At 44.1% G+C, this 9,571-nt stretch overlaps 1 pseudogene; it reads right to left on the reverse strand.

The window, feature by feature from the left end:
* Positions 1 to 1,329: 1,329 nt before the first annotated feature.
* Positions 1,330 to 9,151, reverse strand: LOC114443004 (uncharacterized; annotated as a pseudogene).
* Positions 9,152 to 9,571: the final 420 nt, after the last annotated feature.

Genomic DNA, 9,571 nt, shown 5'->3' on the forward strand with positions numbered 1-9,571 from the left:
CCGCTTTCTTTCACCTGCGTAATATTACTAAGATCAGGAGCATCCTCTCTCAGAGTGATGCTGAAAAGCTCATCCATGCTTTTGTCACTTCAAGACTGGACTACTGCAACTCTTTATTGTCAGGATGTCCACATTACTCCATCAACAGTCTGCAGCTGATCCAGAACGCAGCAGCTAGAGTTCTGACAGGAAGCAGCCAAAGGGATCATATCTCTCCTGTCCTAGCGTCTCTTCACTGGCTCCCAGTGGACTCAAGAATACACTTCAAGATCCTTCTTCTAACCTACAAGGCTCTTCATGGACTTGCTCCATTGTATCTGCAGGACCTGATTGTACCATATGTTCCTAATAGGACACTCAGATCTCTGAGTGCAGGTTTACTAGTAGTTCCTAGGATTCATAGAAGTAGAATGGGAGGACGAGCTTTCAGCTATCAGGCACCGCTATTATGGAACCAGTTACCAATCTGGGTCCGAGAGGCAGACACTGCCTCCACCTTTAAGACTAGACTTAAAACTTTTCTGTTTAGTAAGGCGTACAGTTAGCCTTAGACCTAGTGTGTAGCACAGCTATGCTGCTCTAGGCCTACGTTGTCGGGGGGCACAAACATGATCCACTGAGCAGTTTCCCTCTCACCCTCTAACCTCTCCTTTTCTCTCCTTAGTCTGGCTCACACTGGTCTCAAGACCTGGATGATGACCTGCAGTCCGGCCCGTGAAGTCTCTCTTGCTCTACGTTGTCGGGGGGCACAAACACGATCCTCTGAACACCCTCTGACCTCTCCTCCACTCTCCTTAGTCTGGATCATACTGGGTAATATCGTCTCATAATCTGTGTTAACTGTCTTCCTTGTAGTTCTGTGCCTCGCTCTCGCTCTCTCTCTTTGCAGGTCTCAAGACCTGCATACTGACCTGCAGTCTCTCCTGTGCTCATCGACTTCACTAGCCCCTGCTGCTCATCTTTACTATCAAATTACTATTCCTACTTATGGACCGACGATATATATAGATATCTATTGCAATATAATCACTGTTTCATCTTGCTGTCATGTTTGCTCTGTACTGTATCATGTTTGTATCATGTTTGCTCCTCTCTCTCTCTCTCTCTCTCTCTCTCTCTCTCTCTCTCTCTCTCATCCTCTCTGACTAGCAGCAGGACTGGTTCCCCCTTAAGTTGACGGGTCCTGCTCAAGGTTTCTTCCTCTTAAAGGGAGTTTTTCCTTGCCACAGTGCTCTTAGGGGGGTTCCTGTGAAGCGCTTTGAGACAATGTCTGATTGTAATATGCGCTATATAAATAAAACTGAATTGAATTGAATTGAACAGAGTAGGTCATCTCTCCAAGAGGTCCTCCATTCTTCTCATAGCGAAAGACTTCTCCATTTTCTCATTAATCACCCTCTCGTTCTTCTTCTTTATTTCCTTGAGCAAATCTAGTCTCTCCTTCTCCAAGGATTCTTCAGTTTCACCTAATGGCAGTGGTGGCAGGTAGTTGGCTTCAGCTTTTTTTGGCCTTTTAAAGCTTCTCTGTGAACCCTCTTCACTGGAGCATTGTCTCTTCAGTATGTTCACCTCGAGCTCTGTAATGCCTAATTGGCGACCCCTTAATTTGGCCCTGTAGTTGCCCATTTTGTATTTCATCCTCTGTTGCCAACCATATAACCCATTAAAAGACCCTGGCTCTTTGAGGCATGGGTATTTCTCTACCAAAGCTTCAGCAACAGCTAAAATCTGGGCACCAGTTGGATATGCTGTGAAGCCAAATATTGTCTCTGCTAGCTTCTCAAGAATGCTACTTGTTACTCTTGGATTGTTCAAAAGCGTGCCATCATTTTCATAAGCTTGCTTTGCTGCTTCTAGTGCAAGGTCTACATCATAAGAAAAGGCTGGTATTTCAAAGTGGCCATGGCTTTGACCTGTAGGATGGCCCACTATCATCTGAGGAGGAAAGTAGGATTGTGTCGGATGAGGTGGAGCTTTCAGTACATTGTGGAACTGGGGATTCGACTTCTGACATGCCCACAGGAATAAGAGTCAAGACTGCTGGTTCCATCATTACTAGTTTGAGGGTAGCTTTATCTTGTACATCCTCAATCGAGGTCAAAGTGAAGAACTGACCGTCGAAATCCATGTCCTGGTACATAACAGTAAACGATCCTGTGATATCAAATGTCTCTTGAAGAGAATCAGTGAGGTCCTGAAGTGTTCTTGTGATGCCTGCAGGTAAAACTTTTCATCTTATTCTTAAAAAGATAGGCAAATGTGGTGCTTTAAAGTTGTAAGGCATCTTCCTGCAAGAGTGTAGGAAGCCAAGCGATAAAAATCTTTTTCAGCTCTCTTTGCTCAAGCAACTGCACACTCCCTGTGTTCTCCAGCTTATAACTCCTAAGGTTCTCATTGTACCATGTGGTTTTTCGCCTTCGTAAAAAGGTCAGTGTATCACAAATTACAAGTATCTGCAATACTTCAGAAAAATCAGGCAATCCTGCAGTGGAGTCACAACACAACAACATTCCAACTGCCCAAAACACTTTGTTCGCAACATGAACAGCCGTAACAGCAGGGAATCTGGATTTCACCAGTTCTTTTAGATCATCCTTAAGGACATCTAAAGAGACCTCTGTTGTTTTTGTCACTGCCAGTGATGGTCTGGCAGCATGTGACTGGTGGTAGGAAACCATGAGTTGGTCCTTATTTGTGAGTGACAACAAATTATTCCTAAAGCAACCAGTGTGCCTGACCACTCTCTTAAAAAAGCTGTGTTGGCCTCAAATCTCATGGTCCAGAGGGCAGCTACAGGGCCAAATTCCCGAATGAGCTGAGGATAGTGCTCAAGGAAGTGGTGCTTGGGAATGAGTTTTTGTTGAGGGAAAACGTCAAGGAATCTGCTTCGGTGTTCTGAAATGATGCTGTTGAGAAAGCAAATGCTTTCTTCTGTATGGACATGACAAGTTCCACAATGTCTTTCAATGTCATCAGCACATGCCATACAGGCTCTTGTTCGGGTACTTTTAACCCTATCAGCAGAGGCAGAAGACGCAACAAGCACCAGTTTTCATGTGTATTTCCCCCTACTGATTTTCGAGTCGAAAAGTTAGCAGGAATGAGTTGAGGGCGATTTGTTTTATCCACTTGTATGGGAAACTGTGAATCGCATTATTGAGTTCCATGTAAGAAAAATACTTTTTCTTGATCAAGCTATCAAAAGCCAAAGCCAGTTCTACTGAAACAATGCCCTCCAGAACATCATGTAAAACATCTGAAGGGTAACCAGATGTCACATGTAAATGTTGTTTTTCTGACAGTGCACACTGTTTTTTTTTACTCCATAGCAAGGGGTGTGATTTGGACTAGACAAGGCTGTCTGTACATGCAGTGTATGCTGATCTTTAGTTCTTCGACAGAAAGACCCAGATCTCACTTCATTGGACTGAAACATGGATCGCTCCCCAACACAAAACCGACAGATGTACAAAGCCTGTGAAGCTTTCAACAAATCCTGCCACAGATTATCTGCCACCACACTGACCACAGTCCCTTTAATGGCCTTCCCCAATGCTGGAACAAAAATACCATCTTTCTCCAACCTTTTTATATCTGTTAACAGTTGCTCTAAAACTCTCTGGAATCCAAACTGCTTAGTGTCTCCAGCCTTACACAGAACTGCCAGATAGATTGATGCCAATGTGGAACGTAACTGCACTGGAATGTTTCCCAACACCCAATATACAGCTTTTTTCGAGATGTCCCAAGATGATTACCGTATTTTCACGACCATAAGGCGCACCGCATTATGTGTCAGTTACACGGTCTATTTCTGTCCTCAGCGCATACACAAGGCGCACCGTACTACAAGGCGCAGGTTACGCTAAAACATACCAGTATGTAAATTCAGTAAAAACCGGCTGGATATCAGTGAGGAGCCGGTGCAGCCTCTCTCTCAACGGTGGCAGCGACAGAGAAACAGCGTGTGTGTTTCTATGGGCAGAGCAGTGGCTGCTGCTGAATGCCTGTTGTGATTCCAACTTTATCTTTACACTTTATTAACAAATAAAGACCATCTTTGGATATAAATTGCACCACAGTGATTCCTAATTCATTATTGCTCTGAAATTATGCCGGCTTTCACAAAAGCTCGGACAACACTGAGACGCTAAGATGCATGCTACGCTAAAACATACCAGTACGTAAATAAAAAGGCAACGGGACAAAACATAGAGTTAAGTCGAACTTTATTACAGCTATGTACAATACACTCACATTTTAATCAATCCTCTCCCGCAAACCCATCAAAGTCCTCATCTTCAGCGTCAGAATAAAACAACTGTGTCTCATCGCTGTCAGAGTCACTGTCGTTGCCGGCTGGCTGTTCTGAAATTACGCCGGCTTTCACAAAAGCTCGAACAACAGTCAATGCAGAAACATGAGCCCATGCGTCCACAATCCACTCACATATGGTGGTGTAACTCGCCCGGCGCTGCCTCCCAGTCTTGGTAAAACTGTGCTCGCCGTCTGCCATCCATCGCTCCCACACCGCTCGCAGCTTAGCTTTAAACGCCCTGTTTACTCCGATATCCAGCGGTTGAAGTTCTTTGGTTAACCCTCCCGGGATAACGGCAAGCTCCGAATTCGTCTGCTTCACCTGGTTTTTTACTCCAGCGGTGAGATGGGCGCGCATGGAGTCACAGATCAGCAGCGAGGGTGATACGTGGAAAAAACCACCCGGTCTCTTTACGTAAACTTCCCTGAGCAACTCTCCTGCGATCGGACCCTCGCATCTCAGCTTTAAGACAGAGAGTTACGTTGCGCTGCAGAAGCGAAAACCCAGGAAACATCCTCCGCAAGCCGCTCACATCTCTATCAGCAGCGATTCAGTAAAAACCGGCTGGATATCAGTGAGGAGCCGGTGCAGCCTCTCTCTCGACGGTGGCAGTGACAGAGAAACAGCGTGTGTGTTTCTATGGGCAGAGCAGTGGCTGCTGCTGAATACCTGTTGTGATTCCAACTTTATCTTTACACTTTATTAATAAATAAAGACCATCTTCGGATATACGTTGTCCCGCATTTTAATCAGATGCACCACAGTGATTCCTAATTCATCCTTACCAGTGGCTGACTGTACAGAACATTTATTACAACAATAAACAGGAAACAACTGCGCGAGTTCAAACCTGCCAGCTTCCCTCTCGTCGCTGTCAGAGTCACAGCCACACACGTTGCCGGCTGGCTGTTCGGAAATTATTATTATTATTGTTCGGAAATTAAAAAAGCTCGGGCAACAGTCACTGCAGAAACATGAGCCCATGTGTCCACAATCCATTCACATAACTGACGTAACTCGCCCGGCGCTGCCTCCCAGTAAAGCTGTGCTCGCTGTCCGCCATCCATCGCTCCCACACCGCTGGCAACTTTACTTTGAACGCCCTGTTTATGCCGATGTCCAGCGGTTGGAGTTCTTTGTTAACCCTCCCGGGATTACGGCAAGCTATGAATTCATCTGCTTCGCCTGTATTTTTACACCAGCGGTGAGACGGGCGTACGCGGAGTCGCGGATCAGCAGCGAGGGTGATGCGTGGAAAAAAACCACCCGGTCTCTTTACATAAACTTCCCTGAGCCACTCCTCGTCTCCTCATTTCTCCTTAACAAAGACTCCTGCTGGAAACATTTCTTTTAGCAGAGTCTTTCTCTTCCATAGGCGGAAGTTTCTGTCCATTACCATCCAGTCCACCACTACAGTCCGTATTGATACCGTGCTGGTCCCCATTCTCTCCACAGTTTGGTTCACGGGGATTTCGAAAGTGAGGTGGACTTCATCCATGTTGGTGATGTGGCTGGGCTGGATGTTTTTGCTGGCAATGTTGTCACTGCATAACGCGGAAGCTGTAATCCGCTGGAAGTTGCTGCGCCAGTACCGTAGCAGTCAGCTGATTGGTGAATTGCTGCCAGCGTACGTAGTGTACGCTGGCAGCAATTCACCAATCGGCTGAACCGGTGTGTTATGTAGTATCCATCTGATTGGTTCATCGCTGCTAGTGTACGTAGTGTACATATGACGTACTGTTCAGCTGATTGGTGAATTGCTGCCAGCGTACGTAGTTTACGTACCACGTCCCCTTGTCTGGTACTCAACCCATACACAAGGCGCACCGTATTATAAGGCGCAGGGCCGACTTTTGAGAAAATTTTAGACTTTTAGGTGCGCCTTATAGTCGTGAAAATACGGTACATACCTCAAAGTCATCAATGTACAGGATGAGACTCACTCTGTTCTCTTTTACAGAGAAAAACTCATTTTTTTGATAGTGAGGTCCATCACGAAATGTCTGGCACTTGACATTCTTTTCAGAGTTTTTTCACATTCAAATGTAATTTCTTGAAAAGTCTCACTTAAGACCTGCACCAAGGAGGGCAATATTGGGACATACTGGAATGTTTTGTTCTCTTTTTTTTTATCAAGAATGTGTTCTTCTGGTTCAACAAACGAAAAATGCTTCTTTATGAATTCTCTTCTCTTGTATGATGATGTGAAAGGCCCATTTTTCCCCAAAGCAATACTTACAGGGTGTGTCTCACAAATGCATTTCACCAAATCTGAGATAATGGCTGGATCCAGATCACAATTATGGCTTTTCAAGGTGGACACCACCACATCTCTTAAAAGTGGAGCAGATGCACAGGTAGATATAAACTGAAGCTCATCTACCATTTCATCAATGCATTTGTTTGGGACATTGTACAATGTTTCCAACTTCAAAAACAGAGAGCCAAATACCTCTGTTATGTCATGAGACAACTCCTGTGGTTCCACATCCCACAATTCAAAGCTCTGTTCCTCATAGGTCTCATTCTGAGCAAAAACACACTGTTAAATTTTTCACCGTGAATTTACAGTAAAATACTGGCTAATAATTGCATTACTTTCACAGTAATCTCACAGTAATTTACCAGGAATATATCACAGTATGTTACTGTAAAATATTTACAGTAAATTAATGTGATATATTCCCATCAGCTCTCACTTGTTTACAACTCTGTCCTTTCATCCCTTCCTAGCAGGTTTCACCCCCATTTAAACTCTAATGATGGGCTATCAACTAGTCCTGCACAAGTCCCTGGCATAGTTTCTGGCTATATGTTACACTCTATACAGTAAACTATTACACACTTACCATACATTGCAGCAGCTATCCACTGATGTAAGCATTACCAGTTAGTGTGTGCGTTGACGGTCTGCTATAGTCATCTGGGTGGAAAGCAGCATTTCTCAGCTGAGAATACACTCATCATCTATGGAGGCTTAGGATACAGTTACAAAATAAATCTAGTCAATGCATATTCTAAACTAATCTTTAATCCAATTGTTTTACACCAACTACTGACTGTTTACTATTATGACTACTGTTAGATTAGGAGAACCAAGCTACAAGCTGCAATATTAGAGGGAAACAAACACCAACTGAAAAGTTGTGACCATTCATTTCTAACCCTTATGGTATATTTTTTGTAGCTAGAAATATCAATATAAAATCCAGATATCAACAGTACCTTGGACAATCAAGCAGGGAGTGCTCGGCAATGTCACTGTCCTCTGCATATCAGCAGCTGTGGAACAGGGCTGTAAAATAAGAAACAACTGTAATATGCATGTATGGTAGCATAGACTTAAAAAGGTGCTTAAGAGTTCAATTGTCCCAGTGAGAGTTGGAGGTTAATCAAAAAACTACTGAAATCACAAGCTGTTTATTTTCAACAACTTACATCAGTTTCAAGCATGATGGCATTCCTTGGCTCTTTGAAATATGCCATCAGGAGCAACAGGATACATGCAGCCTTGTCTGAAGTCTCCGGGTCATAGCTGCTGAGGACATCCTCGATCCCAGGATGACACTGCAGATCCTTGAAGTAACTGATCAATGTGGTGCCTTTATTGTCGAGGGCCTGTCGCAGCTTGTTCAGGATGGAGACATCTGTCAGGAGGCCAAAGTGGGAGTAAAGGCCTCTAGGTGTGAAGAGAAAAGGCCATTTCTTTCTTAATTACAGCAATGCCTGGTGCAGGCACGCTGTTCAGGTACCGGCGCTGAATTATATATGTTTTTTCCATTAGATGTTCAGCTCTCTTCCCCCCGCACATCCCTTCTTGCGAGTAGATGTCAAGGAGTTGCCTCTTCATATCATCTAGTGTTGTCTCTGTCTCTCCAGCAGGAAGTTCCACAGGACCCCACCTGATGCATCCATACTGGTCAACAGGGCCTCGTGCCATAACTGTGGCCACCTCTGCCAACCCACTGCAGGGCCTTCTTTCTCTACGTCTCCTTGCAAGAGTATTTGTTCTGTTTTTATATTCTACTCTTGTTTTCAATTGTTGAAGGAGGGACTGACAGCCATCTCCAACAATGTCTCCTGTATCCCAAAAATCTTTTGGGATAGCCTCTTATAATTCCCCGGGCAACACAGTGGCACATAGCTCTGGTTGGGTTTGGACCTTTGACTTTGACCTGCCACTGCTTGTTGGACTGCTGCTGGCATCTCATTCCATCTGACACAGAAGTCTGTATACCACTGCCTCCCAGGCAGTCTGAAGACAAAGTGTTCTCAGAGATGGATGATGAAGGGCATTGGCTGCTTGGGGTGGGAGAAGCAACATCTACCTCAAGCGATGGAAGTCCTGGATATAAAGGACAAAAAAAGAAAGAAAAATTATTAAATTGTACCATTCTGCTGGTAATTTACTATTCCCATTCCCATGATGTTAAAATATGTATTTACCTTTATTTAAATGCCATTAAGCAACTTCCGGCACTGGATTGGTCTAAGGCATTTCTCCAGATCTTTCTCTTGTATAAAGGTGAGGTCTGCTCTATTCTCCACTCCCAACTCCTCAAACACCTCCAACAAGGATGTCAGGGTCTCATCAGAGAGGTCCGGTAAAAATGACAGGACTGCTTCCTTTATGTCTTGAGTCATTATCTGGATGATCAAAGTGTGTCAAACATGAATCCATCAACATAATGCCTCTGGAAAATAATGGTGGAGAGCAATCACTGACAGATCACACAGCTTGTAGGCTTCAAGAGGATAGTAGTCAATCAGATGTTCATGCTTGATGCAAACATAATCCCCTTGCACTTTTCCCAACTGACAGAAGATACCCATGTCCGTCAACTTTACAAAAGTATGTTTCTCTGTCACAAAGTGCACAGAATCTTGAAGAACAATAGCCAGCTTAATTTTCCCAAAGTAAAGTTCTTCAGCATTGTGTCCAAGCAAAACAAACATCCCTTTTTTGTACATAGTCCCTTTTACTGTGACATTGTAACAGGCCACTGCAGATTGTGACTCAAACTCACAACTGGCTGCAGATGCTCTGATCTTGTCATTATAATCGCACATGTAAAACTCTGTACCCTATTCAATTTGTATAGGTGGAGGGAACATGTTTCCTGCACTAAAATAGGCTTGCAGCAGCTGATGTCTCTCTGCCAGAGTTTTGCAAAGACTTTTGAAATTGTGCAATTTTCTGGCACACTGTTTGAAGAAGGTGTGTTTGCTTTCAAATCTTAGAGTCCACAGGCG

Source organism: Parambassis ranga, chromosome 10 (genome assembly GCF_900634625.1).
Source record: "Parambassis ranga chromosome 10, fParRan2.1, whole genome shotgun sequence".
NCBI lineage: Eukaryota > Metazoa > Chordata > Actinopteri > Ambassidae > Parambassis > Parambassis ranga.